This window comes from Arachis stenosperma, chromosome 3 (assembly GCF_014773155.1).
Source record: "Arachis stenosperma cultivar V10309 chromosome 3, arast.V10309.gnm1.PFL2, whole genome shotgun sequence".
In the NCBI taxonomy this organism is placed as follows: domain Eukaryota; kingdom Viridiplantae; phylum Streptophyta; class Magnoliopsida; order Fabales; family Fabaceae; genus Arachis; species Arachis stenosperma.
This window is the reverse complement of record NC_080379.1, coordinates 76,696,301-76,705,993: the sequence shown is the minus strand read 5'-3', so window position 1 is coordinate 76,705,993 and position 9,693 is coordinate 76,696,301. Positions and strand designations below refer to the sequence as shown.

The 9,693-nt window shown below is 39.2% G+C and overlaps 1 non-coding gene across 1 annotated transcript; it reads right to left on the bottom strand.

Moving 5' to 3' along the window:
* Window positions 1-1,252: 1,252 nt before the first annotated feature.
* LOC130972554 (small nucleolar RNA R71) lies at window positions 1,253-1,360 on the bottom strand. Its single transcript, XR_009083716.1, has one exon. It is a non-coding gene; the product is annotated as a small nucleolar RNA R71 (small nucleolar RNA).
* Between the last annotated feature and the right edge of the window lie 8,333 nt (window positions 1,361-9,693).

Sequence of the window (9,693 nt, the reverse complement as noted above, 5' to 3'; positions counted from 1 at the left end):
TTATCCTTAATTCATGATTTTCAAAGGCTTTACTAACAATTAATGTGATTGATTCAAAAAATTGAAGTTTGTTACTTTCTTATTAAGAAAGGTTCAATCTTTAAATTCTAAAAACATATCTTTTAGTTTCTTGTTAATCCAGTAATCAATTTTGATTTTAAAAATCAAATATTTTTCGAAATATCTTTTCCATCATATCTTTTTAATTAAATCTTTTTCAATAATATCTTTTTATCTTTTTCAAAAAAAATTTTATTTCAAAATATCTTCTCTAACTTCTTATCTTCTCAAAATTGATTTTCAAATCTTTTTCAACTAACTAATTGACTTTTTGTTTGTTTCTTATCTTTTTCAAAACTACCTAACTACTTTTCCCTCTCTAAATTTCGAAAATCACTTCCCTCTTTTTCAAAATTTTCTTAATTGACTAATTGTTTTAATTTTTAATTTTAATTTTATTTCTTCTCTTAATTTTCAAAAATCACTAACTCTTTTTCAAAGTTTATTTTCGAATTTCTCCCTCTCTCATCTCTTTCTATTTATTTATTCATCTACTAACACTTCTCTTCTACTCAAGAATTCGCACCTATCTTCCCCCTTGTGTTTGGATTCTTAACTCTTTTCTTTCTTTTATCCCTTTCTTCTTCTACTAACATAAAAGAATCTCTCTACTGTGGTAAAGAGGATCCCTATTATTATTTTCTGTTCCCTTCTTTTTCATATGAGCAGGAGCAAGGAAAAGAATATTCTTGTTGAAGCAGATCCTGAACCTGAAAAGACTCTAAAAAGGAAACTAAGAGAAGCTAAATTACAACAATCCAGAGACAACCTTACAGAAATTTTCGAAAAGGAAAAGGAGATGGCAGCCAAAAATAATAATGCAAGGAGAATGCTTGGTTATTATACTACACCTACTTCCAAGTTTGATGGAAGAAGCATCTCAATCCCTGCCATTGGAGCAAACAATTTTGAGCTGAAACCTCAACTAGTTGCTCTAATGCAACAGAACTGCAAGTTCCATGGACTTCCATCAGAAGATCCCTACCAGTTTTTAACTAAGTTCTTACAAATCTGTGAGACTATTAAGACCAATGGAGTAGATCCTGAAGTCTACAGGCTCATGCTTTTCCCTTTTGCTGTAAGAGATAGAGCTATAACATGGTTGGACTCACAACCTAAAGATAGCCTGGACTCTTGGGATAAGCTGGTCACAGCCTTCTTGGCTAAGTTCTTTCCTCCTCAAAAGCTGAGCAAGCTTAGAGTGGATATTCAGACCTTCAAACAAAAAGATGGTGAATCCCTCTATGAAGCTTGGGAAGGATACAAGCAGATGACCAAAAGGTGTCCTTCTGACATGCTTTCAGAGTGGACCATTCTGGATATATTCTATTATGCTCTATCTGAGTTCTCCAAGATGTCACTGGACCATTCTACAGGTGGATCCATTCACCTAAAGAAAACGCCTGTAGAAGCTCAAGAGCTTATTGACATGGTTGCAAATAACCAGTTCATGTACACTTCTGAGAGGAATTCCGTGAATAATGGGATGCCTAAGAGGAAGGGAGTTCTTGAGATTGATGCTCTGAATGCCATATTGGCTCAGAACAAAATGTTGACTCAGCAAGTCAACAAGATTTCTCAAAGTCTGAATGGATGGCAAAATGCATCCAATAGTACTAAAAGGCATCTTTTAAAGAAGAAGCTTATGATCCTGAGAACCCTGCAATAGCAGAGGTAAATTACATGGGTGAACCATATGGGAACACCTATAATTCTTCATGGAGAAATCATCCAAATTTCTCATGGAAGGATCAACAAAAGCCCCAACAAGGCTTTAATAATGGTGGAAGAAATAGGCTCAACAATAACAAGCCTTTTCCAACATCTTCTCAGCAACAAACGGAGAATTCTGAGAAGAGCACCTCTAACTTAGCAAACATAGTCTCTGATCTGTCTAAGGCCACTTTAAGTTTCATGAGTGAAACAAGGTCCTCCATCAGATATTTGGAGGCACAAGTGGGACAGCTGAGTAAGAAAATCACTGAAACTCCTCCTAGTACTCTCCCAAGCAATACAGAGGAGAATCCAAAAAGAGAGTGCAAGGCCATTGATATTGTCAATATGGCTGAATTCAAGGAGGAAAGGGAGGACGTGAATCCCAGTGAGGAAGACTTCATGGGACATCTCTCAAGCAAGAAGGAGTTCCCTATTGAGGACCTAAAGGAATCTGAGGCTCATATAGAGACCATAGAGATCTCATTAAACCTCCTTCTACTATTCATGAGCTCTAAAGACTATTCTTCCTCTAAAGAGGATGAAGATGTGACTGGAGAGCAAGTTGCTCAATATCTAGGAGCCATCATGAAGCTGAATGCCAAGTTGTTTGGTAATGAGACTTGGGAAGGTGAACGTCCCTTGCTCATTAGTGAACTAGATACATGGGTTCAGCAAACTTTACCTCAAAAGATACAAGATCCTGGCAAATTCTTAATACCCTGTACCATAGGCACCATGACCTTTGAGAAGGCTCTGTGTGACCTAGGATCAGGCATAAATCCTATGCCACTCTCTGTGACGGAGAAGCTGGGGATCATTGAGGTACAGCCTGCCACATTCTCATTATAAATGGCAGACAAGTCAGTAAGATAAGTGATGAGCGGATAATTTATACGCTTTTTGGCATTATTTTTAGTATATTTTAGTTAGTTTTTATTATTTTTTTATTAGTTTTTAGTTAAAATTCACTTTTCTGGACTTTACTATGAGTTTGTGTGTTTTTCTGTGATTTCAGGTACTTTCTGGCTGAAATTGAGGGTCCTGAGCAAAAATCTGATTCAGAGGCTGAAAAGGACTGCAGATGCTGTTGGATTCTGACCTCCCTGCACTCGAAGTGGATTTTCTGGAGCTACAGAAGCCCAATTGGCGCGCTCTCAATGGCGTTAGAGAGTAGACATCCTGGGCTTTCCAGCAATGTTTAATAGTCCATACTTTGCCCGATATTTGATGGGCCAAACCGGCGTTGTAAATCAGCTTCAGAATTTCCAGCGTTTAACGCCGGAACTGGCATAAAAATTGGAGTTAAACGCCCAAACTGGCATAAAAGCTGGCGTTTAACTCCAGAAAAAGTCTCTACACATGAAAGCTTCAATGCTCAGCCCAAGCACACACTAAGTGGACCCCGGAAGTAGATTTTTACGTCATTTACTCATTTATGTATACCCTAGGTTACTAGTTCACTATTAATAGGACCTTTTGACATTGTATCTGGACAGCATGACACTTTACACGTTTCTCATTGTATCTTCTACAGCATGAGTCTCTAAACCCATGGTTGGGGGTGAGGAGCTCTGCTGTGTCTTGATGGATTAATGCAATTATTACTGTTTTTCATTCAATCATGCTTGCTTCCATTCTAAAATATCACTTGTTCTTAAACCTGATGAATGTGATGATCCGTGACACTCATCATCATTCTCAACTATGAACGTGTGCCTGACAACCACCTCCGTTCTACCTTAGATTGAGTAGATATCTCTTGGATTCTTTAATCGGAATCTTCGTGGTATAAGCTAGAATTGATGGCGGCATTCAAGAGAATTCGGAAGGTCTAAACCTTGTATGTGGTATTCTGAGTAGGATTCAAGGATTGAATGACTGTGACGAGCTTCAAACTCCTGAGGGCTGGGCGTTAGTGACAGACGCAAAAGAATTACTGGATTCTATTCCAACCCGATTGAGAACCGACAGATGATTAGTCGTGCTGTGACAGAGCACGTTGAACATTTTCACTGAGAGGATGGGAGGTAGCCATTGACAATGGTGAAACCCTACATACAGCTTGCCATGGAAGGAGCCTTGCGTGTTTGAAGAAGAAGACAGTAGGAAAGCAGAGGTTCAGAAGACAGAGCATCTCCAAAACCTCAACCTGTTCCCCATTACTGCAAAACAAGTACTTATTTCATGTTCTTTTGCTTTTTACAATCAACCCTGATAATTATTGATATCCTGACTAAGAAGTACAAGATAACCATAGCTTGCTTCAAGCTGACAATCTCCGTGGGATCGACCCTTACTCACGTAAGGTATTACTTGGACGACCCAGTGCACTTGCTGGTTAGTTGTGCGGGATTGCAAAAGTGTGATTGCAATTTCGTGCACCAAGTTTTTGGCGCCGTTGCCGGGGATTGTTCGAGTTTGGACAACTGACGGTCTATCTTGTTGCTTAGATTAGGACTGTTTTATTTTTGTTGGTTTAGAGTCTTTTATTTGAGTTTAGTTTCATATTTTAAGTTTGGTGTCAATTGCATGCTTTTGTTTTCCTTTTAATTTTTTGAATTTGCATGTTCTTAGTCCTTTCTTGTTCTTTAAAAAAATTATAAGTTTGGTGTCTTCCTTGTGTTTTTCCTTTAAAATTTTCGAAAATTAGTGTTTGATTTTCTAAAAATTTTAAGTTTGGTGTCATTTTGTTATTTTTCTCTTTCCTCATTTCAAAAATCAAATATTTTTCAAAATAATTTTCAATCATATATTTTCAATTGCTAATTCCAAAATCTTTTTAATTAACTAATTGATTTAGTTTTTAATTTGCTTTGATCTTATTCTCTTTTAGTTTTCGAAATTTGATTTTTTTTATTTGTTTTATTTTATTATTTTCGGTCAAAAAAAATATTTTACTTTACTTGTGAATTCATATCATATTCCCTTTCTCCATCATGGATTTAAGTGGAATTGAACAGTCCAGAAGGACTCTGGGGTCATATGCTAACCCTATTACAGCTGCATATGGGAGTAGCATCTGTATACCTCCCATTAAAGCAAGCAGCTTTGAGCTAAATCCTCAACTCATTATCATGGTGCAGCAAAATTGCCAGTATTTCGGTCTTCCACAGGAAGAACCTACTGAGTTTCTGGCACAATTCTTACAACTTGCTGACACAGTACATGATAAAGAGGTGGATCAGGATGTCTACAGATTATTAGTGTTTCCATTTGCTGTAAAAGATCAAGCTAAGAGGTGGTTGAATAACCAACCTACAGCAAGCATAAAGACATGGAAACAGTTATCAGACAAATTTCTGAATCAATTTTACCCTCCAAAAAGAATGACACAGCTAAGGCTGGACATCCAAGGCTTTAAACAAGAGGATAATGAATCCCTTTATAATGCCTGGGAGAGGTATAGAGGTATGCTAAGAAAATGCCCCTCTAAAATGTTTTCAGAGTGGGTACAGTTAGACATCTTCTACTATGGACTTATTGAAAAAGCTTAGATGTCTCTAGACCACTCAGCAGGTGGATCTATACATATGAGGAAGACGATTGAGGAGGCTCAAGAGCTTATAGATACTGTTGCTAGAAACCAACATTTGTACTCTAGCAATGAGCTCTCCACAAAAGAAGAAGTTATGGCAGTAGCCACTGATCCTAATCCTCAAGAACAGATGATTGAGCTTAATCAGCAATTACACCTGATGACAAAACAGTTAGCAGAATTTAAAGAGATGCTCCAAGAAACTAAAATTGCTAACAAGAACATAGAATCACAGTTGAATCAGGCAAAACAGTAGCTATCTAAACAGATAACAGAAGAATGCCAAGCAGTTCAACTGAGGAGTGGGAAGACATTGAATAACACTACTCAAAGTAGCAAAAAGCCAATAAAGGAACAATTGACAGAGGATAGCCAAACCACTATCCAAAATCCCTCTGAGGACAGTAAGAGCCCAGAGAGGAATACTCTTGGCATTCAAACGCCAGAAAAGGGGGGAAAGCTGGCGTTAAACGCCCATTCCCTGCCCAGTTCTGGCGTTCAAACGCCATAAAAGGGGGAAAAGTTGGCGTTAAACGCCCATTTTTTACACAATCCTGGCGTTCAAACACCAATGGAGAATCAGACACCTGAGAGTGCTGATAGTAACCCCTCTAAAAAGGCTTCTCCAACCACTTCTGTAAGGAATAAACCTGCAGCAACTAAGGTTGAAGAATATAAAACCAAGATGCCTTACCCTCAGAAACTACGCCAAGCGGAGCAGGATAAGCAATTTGCCCGCTTTGCAGACTATCTAAGGACTCTTGAAATAAAGATTCCGTTTGCAGAGGCACTTGAGCAAATACCTTCTTATGCTAAGTTCATGAAAGAGATCTTAAGTCATAAGAAGGATTGGAGAGAAACTGAAAAAGTATTTCTCACTGAAGAATGCAGTGTAGTCATCCTGAAAAGCTTACCAGAAAAGCTTCAAGATCCAGGAAGCTTTATGATACCATGCACATTAGAAGGTGCTTGCACCAAGACAGCCCTGTGTGACCTTGGAGCAAGCATCAATCTAATACCTGCATCCATTATCAGAAAGCTTGGGTTGACTGAAGAAGTCAAACCAACCCGGATATGCCTCCAACTTACTGATGGCTCCATTAAATATCCATCAGGCATAATTGAGGACATAATTGTCAAGGTTGGGCCATTCGCCTTTCCAACTGACTTTGTAATGCTGGAAATGGAAGAGCACAAGAGTGCAACTCTCATTCTAGGAAGACCTTTCCTAGCAACTGGACCAACTCTCATTGATGTACAAAAAGGGGAAGTAACATTGAGAGTCAATGAGGATGAGTTCAAGTTGAATGCTGTAAAAGCTATGCAGCATCTAGACACATCAAATGACTGCATGGGCGCTGACATTATTGACTCTTTGGTGGAAGAGATCAATATGACTGATAGTCTCGAATCAGAGCTAGAGGACATCTTTAAAGATGTTCAGCCTGATTTAGAGGAATCAGAGAGAATAATAGAACCTCTAAAAATCCCTCAGGAAGAGGAGAAACCTCCCAAACCCGAGCTCAAACCATTACCACCATCCCTGAAATATGCATTTCTGGGAGAAGGTGATACCTTTCCTATAATTATAAGCTCTGCTTTAAATCCACGGGAAGAGGAAACACTGATTCAAGTGCTAAGGACACACAAGACAGCTCTTGGGTGGTCCATAAGTGATCTTAAGGGCATTAGCCCAGCAAGATGCATGCACAAGATCCTATTGGAGGATAATGCCAAACCAGTGGTCCAACCACAAAGGCGGCTAAATCCAGCCATGAAGGAGGTGGTGCAGAAAGAGGTCACTAAATTACTAGAGGCTGGGATTATTTATCCTATTTCTGATAGCCTCTGGGTGAGCCCTGTCCAAGTTGTCCCCAAGAATGGAGGCATAACAGTAGTTTATAATGAAAAAAATGAACTGGTTCCTACAAGAACAGTCAAAGGGTGGCGTATGTGTATTGACTACAGAAGGCTCAATACAGCCACCAGAAAGGATTATTTTCCTTTACCATTCATAGACCAAATGCTAGAAAGACTAGCTGGTCATGATTATTACTGCTTTTTGGATGGCTATTCAGGTTACAACCAAATTGTAGTAGATCCTCAAGACCAAGAGAAAACAGCATTTACTTGCCCTTCTGGCGTGTTTGCCTACAGGAGGATGCCTTTTGGTCTTTGTAATGCTCCTGCAACCTTTCAGAGATGCATGCTATCCATCTTCTCTGATATGGTGGAGAAATTCCTGGAAGTCTTCATGGATGACTTCTCAGTATATGGAGACTCATTCAGCTCCTGTCTTAACCACCTAGCACTTGTCCTAAAAAGGTGCCAAGAGACTAACCTGGTTTTAAACTAGGAGAAATGTCACTTTATGGTGACTGAAGAAATTGTCCTTGGGCACAAAATTTCAAGCAAGGGAATAGAGGTGGATAAGGCAAAGGTAGAGGTAATTGAAAAATTACCACCACCTGCCAATGTTAAGGCAATCAGAAGCTTTCTGGGGCATGCAGGATTCTACAGAAGGTTTATAAAGGATTTTTCGAAAATTGCAAAACCTCTGAGCAACCTGCTAGCTGCTGACACACCATTTGTGTTTGACACACAGTGTCTGCAGGCATTTGAGACCCTGAAAGCTAACCTGGTCACAGCACCAGTCATCTCTGCACCAGATTGGACATTGCCATTCGAACTAATGTGTGATGCCAGTGACCATGTCATTGGTGCAGTGTTGGGACAGAGGCATAACAAGCTTCTGCATGTCATTTATTATGCCAGCCGTGTTCTAAATGATGCACAAAAGAATTACACAACCACAGAAAAAGAGTTACTTGCAGTGGTCTATGCCATTGACAAGTTTAGATCCTATCTAGTAGGATCAAAGGTGATTGTGTACACTGACCATGCTGCTCTTAAGTACTTACTCACAAAGCAGGATTCAAAACCCAGGCTCATAAGATGGGTGTTGCTTCTGCAAGAGTTTGATATAGAAATAAGAGACAGAAAAAGGACAGAGAACCAAGTAGTTGATCATCTGTCCCGAATAGAACCAGTAGCTGGGGCATCCCTCCCTTCTACTGAGATCTCTGAGACTTTCCCAGATGAGCAACTCTTTGCCATTCAGGAAGCTCCATGGTTTGCAGATATTGCAAATTACAAAGCTGTGAGGTTCATACCCCAGGAGTACAGCAGGGTGCAAAGAAAGAAATTAATTTCAGATGCCAAGTACTACCTATGGGATGAGCCATATCTCTTTAAGAGATGTGCAGATGGAATGATCCGCAGATGTGTACCCAGAGAGGAAGCACAAAGGATCCTATGGCACTGCCATGGATCACAGTATGGGGGACATTTTGGAAGTGAGCAAACAGCCACTAAGGTCCTCCAATGTGGCTTCTACTGGCCTACTCTCTATAGAGATGCCCAAGAGTTTGTGCGTAACTATGACAGCTGCCAAAGAGCTGGTAACTTACCTCATGGATATGCCATGCCTCAACAAGGGATCTTAGAGATTGAATTGTTTGATGTATGGGGGATTGACTTCATGGGTCCGTTCCCACCATCATACTCAAACACTTACATTCTGGTGGCAGTAGACTATGTATCTAAGTGGGTAGAAGCAATTGCTACACCCACTAATGATACTAAGACCGTGCTGAAATTCCTCCAGAAACACATCTTCAGCAGATTTGGTGTCCCCAGAGTCCTAATCAGTGATGGGGGTACTGATTTCTGCAATAAACAGCTCTACTCTGCTATGGTCCGATATGGAATTAACCACAAAGTGGCAACCCTGTATCATCCACAGACAAATGGGCAAGCTGAAGTCTCTAACAGAGAGCTAAAAAGAATCCTAGAACGGACTGTAATTACCCGTAGAAAGGATTGGGCAAAGAGCTTGGATGATGCTCTATGGGCATACAGAACAGCATTCATACTACAACAAATATGGGCTTTAGCAACGCCAAATTTTGCAACGCCTTAAAACCGTTCTCTAAGATAGTTTTAGACAACGGTTTTTTGTAGTGTTACTGTTGAATTCAATTTTTCATTATTTTATAGCAACAAATTAAAACCGTTCTCTTAGACTATTTTAAAGAACGGTTTTATAACCGTTACTATGATTTGTTTTTAAGCAACGCTTTTTTATTGTTGTTTAAATAATTGTACAAAAGAAACGCATAAAAACCGTTGCCAAAATGCTACACTTTAAAACCGTTCTATTAGATGGTTTCAGACAACAGTTTTTACAGTGTTGCTGATGAAGTTCAATTTTTCATTACATTATAGCAACCAAATAAAACCGTTCTCTTTGACTATTTTAAAGAACGGTTTTATAACCATTACAACAATTGTTTATCAAACAACAATTTTCTAATATTATT